The sequence below is a fragment of the Copidosoma floridanum genome, unplaced genomic scaffold (genome assembly GCF_036245765.1).
Source record: "Copidosoma floridanum isolate Cflo_tuat_1 unplaced genomic scaffold, Cflo_Japanese_pri ptg000021l, whole genome shotgun sequence".
NCBI lineage: Eukaryota > Metazoa > Arthropoda > Insecta > Hymenoptera > Encyrtidae > Copidosoma > Copidosoma floridanum.
The window spans coordinates 33,202,687-33,213,093 of record NW_028321898.1 but is presented as its reverse complement, the minus strand read 5'-3'; the positions used below and the strand labels follow the sequence as shown (position 1 = coordinate 33,213,093).

At 34.2% G+C, this 10,407-nt stretch overlaps 1 protein-coding gene across 1 annotated transcript in view; it reads right to left on the bottom strand.

Annotated features, from left to right (window-relative positions):
- LOC106646196 (uncharacterized) overlaps positions 1 to 6,848 on the bottom strand; it is an 83,037-nt gene extending 76,189 nt beyond the window's left edge. Inside the window, exon 1 of the mRNA XM_089594940.1 lies at positions 6,832 to 6,848. The gene's annotated coding sequence lies outside the window, so the exon portion shown is untranslated. The remainder of the gene's footprint in view (positions 1 to 6,831) is intronic.
- Positions 6,849 to 10,407: the final 3,559 nt, after the last annotated feature.

Below are 10,407 nucleotides of genomic sequence, written 5' to 3'. Positions count from 1 at the left end.
AAGATATAAATTTGTGATTTAGATGAATTTTGCTACGAATATCAAAAAATGATAACTGAAAAGTAAGTTATTAGTTTTTACTTAATTTTTTCTATGTTACCGATACACATTTCAATTGTATAGGAAGAATTTTGTTGTCTTGTAAAATTGCAGCAACGTATATGTATATTACTGACATTATTAGAGAAAATTTTTTTTAATTTTTAAATCAATAATATTTACGCGGATTATTTATTGAAGAAAAAAATAAATGCAAGGTACTAGGATAACTGAAATGCAAGCGAAGAAAATGATTGTATTACAAGTAAATTCATACCAACATGTCTGAATGCGCGGGTGTATGATAGAATTCATGGGAGCATATATCTCATTCAACTAAATTGGACTCAATTTTAGAAAAGGTGAAAACGTAACTTTGGTACCTTGTGCCTTTTATGCCTTCCAAATTTGCAGGTACCAACTACCACTTTTGTAATATTGTGCGTTAAGCACAATAATCAGTTTTTTAATCCCACAATGAATTTTAAATTTATGAAACATACATATAAATATTAGATTAATTAAACCATTTTTTTTTTCTAAGCGCATTCAAGCCAGGAGAAACACTTTAATGTCGAGAACAAGTAGGTCGATACAATTGTCCTTGAACTTTTGGAAAAACCTCACGTTAACACTTTTGTATTTTTCAAAGGGACAAAGAATTTAATTCTTGGTCGAATAATAAATTTGTACATAAAAATGAAACGAACAGAAATGCCCGAATGAAAGATAGGGAAATAATACATATATTTCATTAGATCATGAGTTAAGACAAATTGCGTCTTTATCTTACCATCCAAAGCTTTTTACAAGGTACTGTCATTGTTATTGTCAATGTCTGTAAACAGGTAAGCAAGTATTCATACTTCTTTTACATTCAAGTTAAGAAGACACAGTGATTACATTAATTCTACAACTCGTACTATCGTTATCATTATTTGTACATATTTTGACTGTATGCGCTCATGTATTATTATTCTCTATTTAATGATTAATTTTTTTTTTTTTTCCAATTATACAAAAAAATTAGTAAAAAAGGAAAGTCGCTTTATATCACTGTAGAAACATCATTTATTTACATTACAGATACGAGGACACATTAGTCTTTGTAAATATTACGAGAAAAAAAATTTCGACTAGGTTCAGTGGTAAATATCATTCTGCATAACAGATTGAACAATGCATTGTTGACCAAAAAAGTTAATGTTTACGAAGGCTACGTATTTTTAAAATAAAAACATGCCAATGAAGCGTTTTCGTTTCATCAGATTATATAATTTAAGTACAACGCTCAAAAGGTTTTAAAAAATTGTTGATTATTTTGTATTATTGCGTCGAAGAAGAATTACGTCGACATTTTCTAAAGACGTGAATTACCGTAAATTACATTGCAGAAAAAATGGCGAAATGTTCAAACAATTGACTGCTATTTCTTTTTTTCATTTACTTTTATTATTGCAACGCTTTGAAATTCCATTTTCTAAATGCCAAATGCATTTTTTACTACTAACATTCACTTTTTAAAACACGCATGACAAGTCCTCTGTAAGTTGTAATTTCAGGATATCAATTTGTACGATTATTATTTGTATATTAGCATTGCCATCACAACTTATCGTATTAAAAAGATATCACTGTTTATCAACGATACTATTACCATCAATTTTAAAAGCAATTTCGTCATTTACTATACGTTACTCTGTAATTCTATAATATATTAATTGTTGAATTTTTTTCGTTTATATTATATCCTATTGTTTAATTTTTGAATAAAATATAAAACGTTTATAAATTTATATTAAGAGTTGCTGCTACACCATTGATATATTTATTATAAAAAATTATTATCACGTTATTTATGATCTTGTTGTAATTAAAATAAAGGTTCATCAAAAAAAAACTTGTTCAGCTACATAAACCTAACAATTTTTTTTTTTTTTTTTTTTTTTCCAGTTTAACAAAAAGTTTATTTAAAATAAAAAATCCAAGTTCTAGGGCATATATAGTCTGTGAATTATAAGAGGCAAATTTAACAGTTTAGATTCCAATTCAATGAAGGTATCTTACTTTATACATATGGTTCTGATCCTTTTTAAGAGTTTAGAACTTAAAACAAAAAAAAACGATGTAACTGTTTTTCTCATTTCTCGGAAATAAACTCTACATTTACCATTTAATTTTCCAATTTTTTCTCAATTATTTTCAAAATGCTCGAGTGTTAATTATTGTCTATCAGAATGCATAATTTATACGTAATTAAATAATTATTGCCTCTGATATTTTATTGAAAATGCGTATCGAAATTTTTTTCGTACCAGAGTACCTCTTAATGTGATCATAAATAAAGAGAGACAGGGTGAGCATTACCTACAGAAGTATATTTGCGTCTTGTATCGAGTCTTTGAGTTTGGTAATTTTCTCAACACTTGGCTCGGTCTAGCCAATCAGCCAACCTTGATCGTATTTTATAGTATTACGTATTATATGATGGTATAAATGCACAGAGTAAATTACTTTAATTGCAAATTGGTTATTGAGAGTCGTCGTCCAAGGAAACTGAGAAAAGAGTTGACAATAATTTGATTTTACACACAAAAAGTATTTAACGTACTCGTGTACGTCACATTGTGACAAGTCGTTAAAATATGGTACTAACAAAATATAGTAGTCACGTAATTGGTTACCATGCATAAAGACCATCAAATATTTTTCGCTGCTGTTAAGTTTGCTTATTAAGAACGAGAGGCCAGTATGTACTCAATATTATGAATAATAGTAAAAATAAGTTTTTCTAAGACATGAATTACTTTTATCTTGTACATTTTTCCTCAATCATTGAAAAGCCTTTGATCGAAGATGGGTCAAGTGTTTTATGTATATTAATATCGTAGGATATTATTAGAGCTTTATTTTTCCCGAGAAACTGCATGTATTCATATACGACTAGATACGATACCAAGCTTACTACGAGCACGAACGAGATTCTCGTCATGATTTTTTCTAAATATTAACATTTATAAAGGACTCGTCAAATAATTTTAATCACGTATTTTTTTGGGTCATTTTATGGTAAGTATATCACGAGGTATATTAAATTTAAAGGTCAAGAAATTAGAGCATAATAAAAAATTATAATAATCATTTCCTAAGCCGTGGGACACAAAGCAATGCTGTTTGTATTAGTGTTGCAATGACGAGGTGTGAGCTGGATTTGCATGTACGGCATTTTCCAGACGCTTAGATTAGCTCCCCGCGTTTTGCAGTAGGTCAAGTAAGGGTACATGTTACGCTGTGTTTTTTCTCTCTATTGTTGCGGAACATGAGGGAACGTACAAGTGCAGAATAGCTAATTTTTACTCGAATTTTTATACGCAAGCTCGCACGGCTTTCATTCATCCGGTTTCATCATACATCATATTCAATGGAGATAAGCGAGGTGTAACTTTTTTCTGCTCTAAAAACTAAAACTGTCGTGCATGAATAAATCAATTTGATGAAAACATTAATTTTACTATAGTAACAACAAACAACTCACGCAAATGACAGTTGATTGTTTATTTTATAGAACGGCAATGTTTTTTTTTTTTTTTTCCAACAATTAGTAGCACAACAACAATCGTATCCTTAAAATTGAATAATTCAAGGTTATTTCGCTAGTTGGTTGACACTAGTCACGAATGTCAATAAAAAAGTATGATTATGCGTAATAATCTTTCATAACGTTACTTATCGTACAAGTGGTGAGAATGCAGTATCGATTTATCGAAATAAACGAGCATCGACCGATAACGACAGTCCGATTTTTTTTAATAAAATATACTATCTATTGAACGCAGTGTCAAAGAACCTTTTTCGGTATAAGTATCATCACAAATATGAGATACCCACAATGTACATGTGTATGATGAACTTTGTCGTGCGACTAAAATAGTAGGCAGATAATATAGTTTTTTTTTAATACCGGTAAGTGCGAGGAGCTGCCTTTTTTTACAAAGCACGTACTTTATCACTTCATCCATAGCATCTTTAAAAAAAAGTTGCGATACAGAGTGTAAGACTGCAAATGAAACAGCGATTAACGCTTACCGAATTGTTGAGAGATAAAAAAAAAAAAAAAGTAAGCAAGTAATACTATTATGAAAAGTTTTGGGCGCAACTCGTGCTCACAGTTGTCACGTAAAGAACTATTTTATGGTTGTGTTAATAACTACGATCAAAAATATTTTTTTTAACGTGTACCATACATACAACATATACGATAACTGTTTTGCACCCTAAATATTATACTAAAAAAAAAAACTTTTCTTTTGTTTCAAACAATTACTCGGATTTTCCACGTACCCATGAGACTTGGATTGGAAAAAAAAAAAAAAAAAAAAAAAAAGCACCAAGTGGAACAATCGAGATGCTGATTATTAAACTTATAAAAGCACGAATAATAAAATCACTCGTTTCACACAAATGATAAAGATATTACGTATAAATAACGACATGCCTTTTGAATTACACTGAATTGGGTTACGAGATATAGACGTATTTATTGCTCGGCTATTACTTTACCCATGACTAAAATTGCGGTGAAAAAATACTGATACACGTATTTATTTGCAGCAAACGACAACTCTGCTACATTGAAGTTTGAATAGCATGTTCCTTTGCTCTCTTCGTTTTTATTTTCCTTTTTTCATTTTCTTTTTTTCGCCTTTTCACTCGATTTTAAGGTAAACAGGGTAGAATGCGGTGCGCAGCTCACACAGCACACATGTATGTATACGCACGATGCATTGTCACTAAATAGATAGAAAAGAAAGAAAAAGAACTAGACGACTTGAAAGTTGATGCTGTATACTTATCTATAAGCATTGGATTATTTTAAAAATTTGGTTTTTTATGCACTATTTGAAGTATACTCGTTTACCTTACGATGAATGGTGGCATTGTGATTTCACAAATTTTCATCTTCTAGTAAAATGTAAACGTCATGACTTCTCATGCTGCTGTTACCTATCGTTATGAATGAGACTACATTTTCTCAGAAGAACAGGGCATCATTTAGGACAAATGAAAACGTATCGGTATTCGTCTTGTTAGGTGTGCCTAGCGACACATAGTGGCCAAGTATGGTACTGAGATAACCAAGTGATTGGAATGAAATCATCATTACAAACCACTTTAAAATAACAAAAAGACCAAATAAATGGCTTTGACAGGAGAGAAAAAAGTGTTTCTAAGTGCTTGAATCTACAATAACAATGTAGAGTTAGTTTTTTCGGTTGTCTCATGATCATATTTAAAGAAAACAACGAATAAACCTGCACTCGTTAGATTATGTTTTCGTAAACATTCGGAGCTGCAGCTCTTTAAGACTGTCAGTGATTGTCAGTGACTGTCAGTAATCGTTTCTGACGCTACTGTTTACAAACAAAGGTGTCTGTTTCATATAAAATGGTAATAATTTAGATTTGATGTACTTACCTAGATTTTTCAGTAATATTATTATCGTATTTATGGTTTTTAGGTGTTTATACAGATTCGTCATAAATTAACAAGCCTAAAACAATATCATCAATTTCAAGAATTTACAAAAACGAAGACACTATAATATATATCAAATAACCATCAGGTTAAAAACAATGGATGCGTTTGAATTTTGTTCGTTTCGTAATCGATACAGTTTCAACTTAATATGGAACAAAGCAGCAGCATAGTAATTTAAGATAGCCTAACGTTTGCGTAAACAAACTGCAGCACTTCACTTTAATCCACTGAAAAAGTTTATTTTGAACGATTTTACATTTGTCCTACGATTAATATTCAATCAATCATATTTATTCAATTGATTATTAAATACAGTACACAATACAGATAAAATTTGAAAAATTCTTTATAGACTTTAATATACTGAAAAGCATCTGTTTATCAATTTTATTCTGAGATGAAATTAATTATATAATAGCTGCAGGATCACGGGAAATAATAAATCGCTTTGTCGCATTTACACGGACACATGGGCTGGTCTGGAAGTTCTAGACTCCGTGTACGATCCAAGTAACGTCCGTTATATAGGATTCAAACTAGCTCAACGTACGAGCTAGTATGAGAAAGTAAATAAACTCGTGATATTATTTTTGAAGACGAAACGTTACGAAACGTTACACATTTTTTCATGAAACCAACATAAAAATGTTTTCAATAGATTAAATAAAGAACTCTTTACACAGAAACCTACCTTACTAAATAACGTTATTGTTGGGTACCAGTCATGTCGTTTGTATATGTGTATAAAAAAAAAAAAAAAATTGACAACAGGGTTTGTCGCGTAACAATTGAAAAAGAAATGCCCAAGTTTTAAGTAAAATTTTTAATGATATGTCGGCATGATTATGTATACCGTGTTACTTGTTTTGCTTACTCGAAAAATTTTAGTCGATTGAGGTTTTGACTTTGTTTATTGAGGAAAATCACACACAGTACCTACTTGACTTATTCATTTTTAACAACTAGAATTACTTTTTTAACTTTTGTACTTAATTTTTCAACAGGTTACTTTGTTCAAAGTTGATTTGATGACCCCCCCCCTCCCCCGGATGACTTTATTAGTACAAGAAGGAAACAATCCCATGAGGTATTTACGTACATGCGTGTGATTATATCAAATAGGTAACATTGAAAACACGTGATACGTTACCAGCTCGCAGATATAACTATGCATTAAAATTCGTAGGATTAAAAATTGAAGTTATAGAAATCATTGCGAGAAAGATGAAAAAGTAACAATATGTAAGTACACACCTTCAACCTCTCTTGTGTATGTATTGTTGAATTGGGAACAAAATCAAAATTGACTAATTTGCCGCCATATAAAAAATGGAAATTCGGTGTGGAATTGTTCTGTAGATTCACAATTATTTTTCATTGTTTTAACATTTGTACGTACACTGCTCACTTGTTCACCACCTATAATACTCATGATGACACACCACACACACGGAATTAAAGTGCGAAAAGTGCAAATTATACTTATTGAGTTCCAAAATGACGAACTTGGTGAAATCTAATTGGCATCAGCGGTTTCCCGAGCAAGCATGCTTTTTCGTGTTTCTAGCACGCGTGTAAAGCGTAAACCGTTTGTTTTCCGAGAAGAGTGTGACTACAGTGCGAGAAAGACGGAGCACAAAAGCACTATGTTTTTCATGAACCGTGCGCGTGCGCCTTCTGTGCGCGTACTGCGGGTCCGTCACTCCGTCCGGAGCTCCGGAGAGAGCGGAATAGAACAAATACTGCACCAGTAAACAGCTGGCTAGCAGTGGAGACGGTCGAAAGAGTGCGCTACCTGTTGGCTGCGCATTATATTATTAAGTATACGCAATACACATCAACAAAACACACAAGACAACGAGTGATTACAAGGTAATATATAATTAAATATGCAACAAAGCCATCTGGACGACAAGCAAGTGTACCTATCCCCTGCTAGTGTGAAAAGTATGTGTGGTGTGGACCTTCCCAAGAGCTCTGTCCCCCGGAGCAACGCCGTCGTCGAGGCATATTTTCCTTTGTTCTCTCGCGAGTGCTAGCTTGCGCGCATATAGCTTCGTTTTGTTTTCTTCCGTCATCGAATGAGGTTCCCTTACGAGTTGTATCATCCTGGTGAATCCTGTTTCACGGGCCATAGGTTCGAATCGTCGAAATCGTCGTCACCGAAGCGTCTTTGTTTTGCTGAGCAGCTGATCGGCTCGTCCGACCAGCGCTCCCAAAAGTGGCTACCGAACTTGGGGGGAAATTCAAATTGGCTATATGGAGCAAGACGCAAAACCTCAGATAACTCGACAACATTCCATACACCATAACTTGATCAATTAATCCTAAGCTATTTAACCCAATAACCCAACGCGCCCATACGCAGTATCACGAGCATTAATAATTAATAAAATAAATTAAACAATAACGCAAGCGCCAATCCCTACACGACCCAGGGCACTTACTGGTCACTTTGTTAATTAATATAAAAAAAATAACACAAGTGCCAATCCCCACGCAACCCGAGGCGCTTACTGGTCACTTTAATTATTAACAAAATTAATAAAGTAGAGCAAGCGCCAATCCCCACAAAACCCAGGGCACTTTCTGGTCGCTTTAATTATTGATAAAATAAGTAGAATAACACAAGCGCCAATCCTCACACAACCCGGGGCACTTTCTGGTCAATTTGTTAATTGGTGTAAGAAATAAAATAACACAAGTGCCAATCCCCACACAACCTGGGACGCCTACTGGTCGCTTTGATTATTAATAAAATAACACAAGTGCCAATCACCACACAACCTAAGGCACTAACTGGTCACTTTAATTATTAACAAAGTTAATATAGTAGAGCAAGCGCCAATCCCCACACAACCTGGGGCGCTTTCTGGTCGCTTTAATTATTAATAAAATAAGTTAAAAAATGCACTTTCTGGTCACTTTGTTAATTGGTGTAATAAATAAAATAACACAAGCGCCAATCCCCACACAACCCAGGGCGCTTACGGGTTACGTTAATTATTAACAAACTTAATAATGTAGAGCAAGCGCCGATCCCCACATAACCCAGGGCGCTTACTGGTCACTTTAATTATTAACAAAGTTAATAAAGTAGAGCAAGCGCCAATCCCCACACAATCTGCGACGCTTTCTGGTCGCTTTAATTATTAACAAAGTTGATAAAGTAGAGCAATCGCAAATCACCACACAACCAGTAAGCGCCGCGGGTTGTGTGGGGATTGGCGCTTATGTTATTTTATTAATTATATCAATTAACAAAGTGACCAGAAAGTGCCCCAGGTTGTGTGGGGATTTGTACTTGTGCTATTTTATTAATAATTAAAGTGACCAGTTAGCGCCCCGGGTTGTGTGGGGATTGGCGCTTATGTTATTTTATTAATTATATCAATTAAAAAAGTGACCAGAAAGTGCCCCGGGTTGTGTGGGGATTTGTACTTGTGCTATTTTATTAATAATTAAAGTGACCAGTAGGCGTCCCGGGTTGTGTGTGGATCGGGGCTTGTGTTATTTTATTAATTATATTAATTAACAAAATGATCAGAAAGCGCCCTGGTTGTGTGAGGATTGGCGCTTGTGTTATTTTATTAATAATTAAAGCGACCAGTAGGCGTCCCGGGTTGTGTGGGGATTAGCACTTATGATATTTTATTTGATATATTCATTAACAAAGTGATCAGAAAGCGCCCTAGGTTGTGTGAGGATTGGCGCTATTGTTATTTTACTTATTTTATTAATAATTAAAGCGACCAGAAAGCGCCCCAGGTTGTGTGGTGATTAGCGCTTGCTCTACTTTATTAATTTTGTTAATAATTAAAGTGACCAGTAAGCGCCCCGGGTTGCGTGGGGATTGGCACTTGTGTTATTTTTTTTATATTAATTAACAAAGTGACCAGTAAGTGCCCTGGGTCGTGTAGGGATTGGCTTTTGTGTTATTTTTTTACTTATCTTATTAATAATTAAAGCGACCAGAAAGCGCCCCAGGTTGTGTGGGGATTGGCGCTTGCTCTACTATATTAACTTTGTTAATAATTAAAGTGACCAGTTAGTGCCTTAGGTTGTGTGGTGATTGGCACTTGTGTTATTTTATTAATAATTAAAGCGACCAGTAGGCGTCCCGGGTTGTGTGGGGATTGGCACTTGTGTTATTTTATTTATTACACCAATTAACAAAGTGACCAGAAAGTGCCCTGGGTTGTTTGGTGATTGGCGCTTGTGTTATTTTTTTTTTATATTAGTTAACAAAGTAACCAGAAAGCGCCCCGGGTTGTGTGGGGATTGGCGCTTGCGTTATTGTTTAATTGATTTTATTAATTATTAATGCTCGTGATACTGCGTATGGGCGCGTTGGGTTATTGGGTTAAATAGCTTAGGATTAATTGATCAAGTTATGGTGTATGGAATGTTGTCGAGTTATCTGAGGTTTTGCGTCTTGCTCTATATAGCCAATTTGAATTTTCCCCCAAGTTCGGTAGCCACTTTTGGGAGCGCTGCGTCCGACGACGGCGAGTGGATACATACATACATACATACGTATAGGTACACCTATACAGATATGCGCGCACCAACATGCTTCGCGATAGTTAAAGAAAGACATGTCCACCTCGCTCGCTCGCGCTCCTTATAGCTTGCTCCTCATCTTTCGTGGTGCGTATCGATTGTGCCCCGCTTCAGAGTGTGCACGTACATATAGTAATTATTCAAGTATATAATATAATGTATGCGTGTGTGTATTCAGTGCCACAGTGCGAGCCGTTCTGTAGCTATGTGAATGCACGTTGCATATTTCTATGGCTCCAGATGCTAGTCTGCACTTACTTTGGTAGA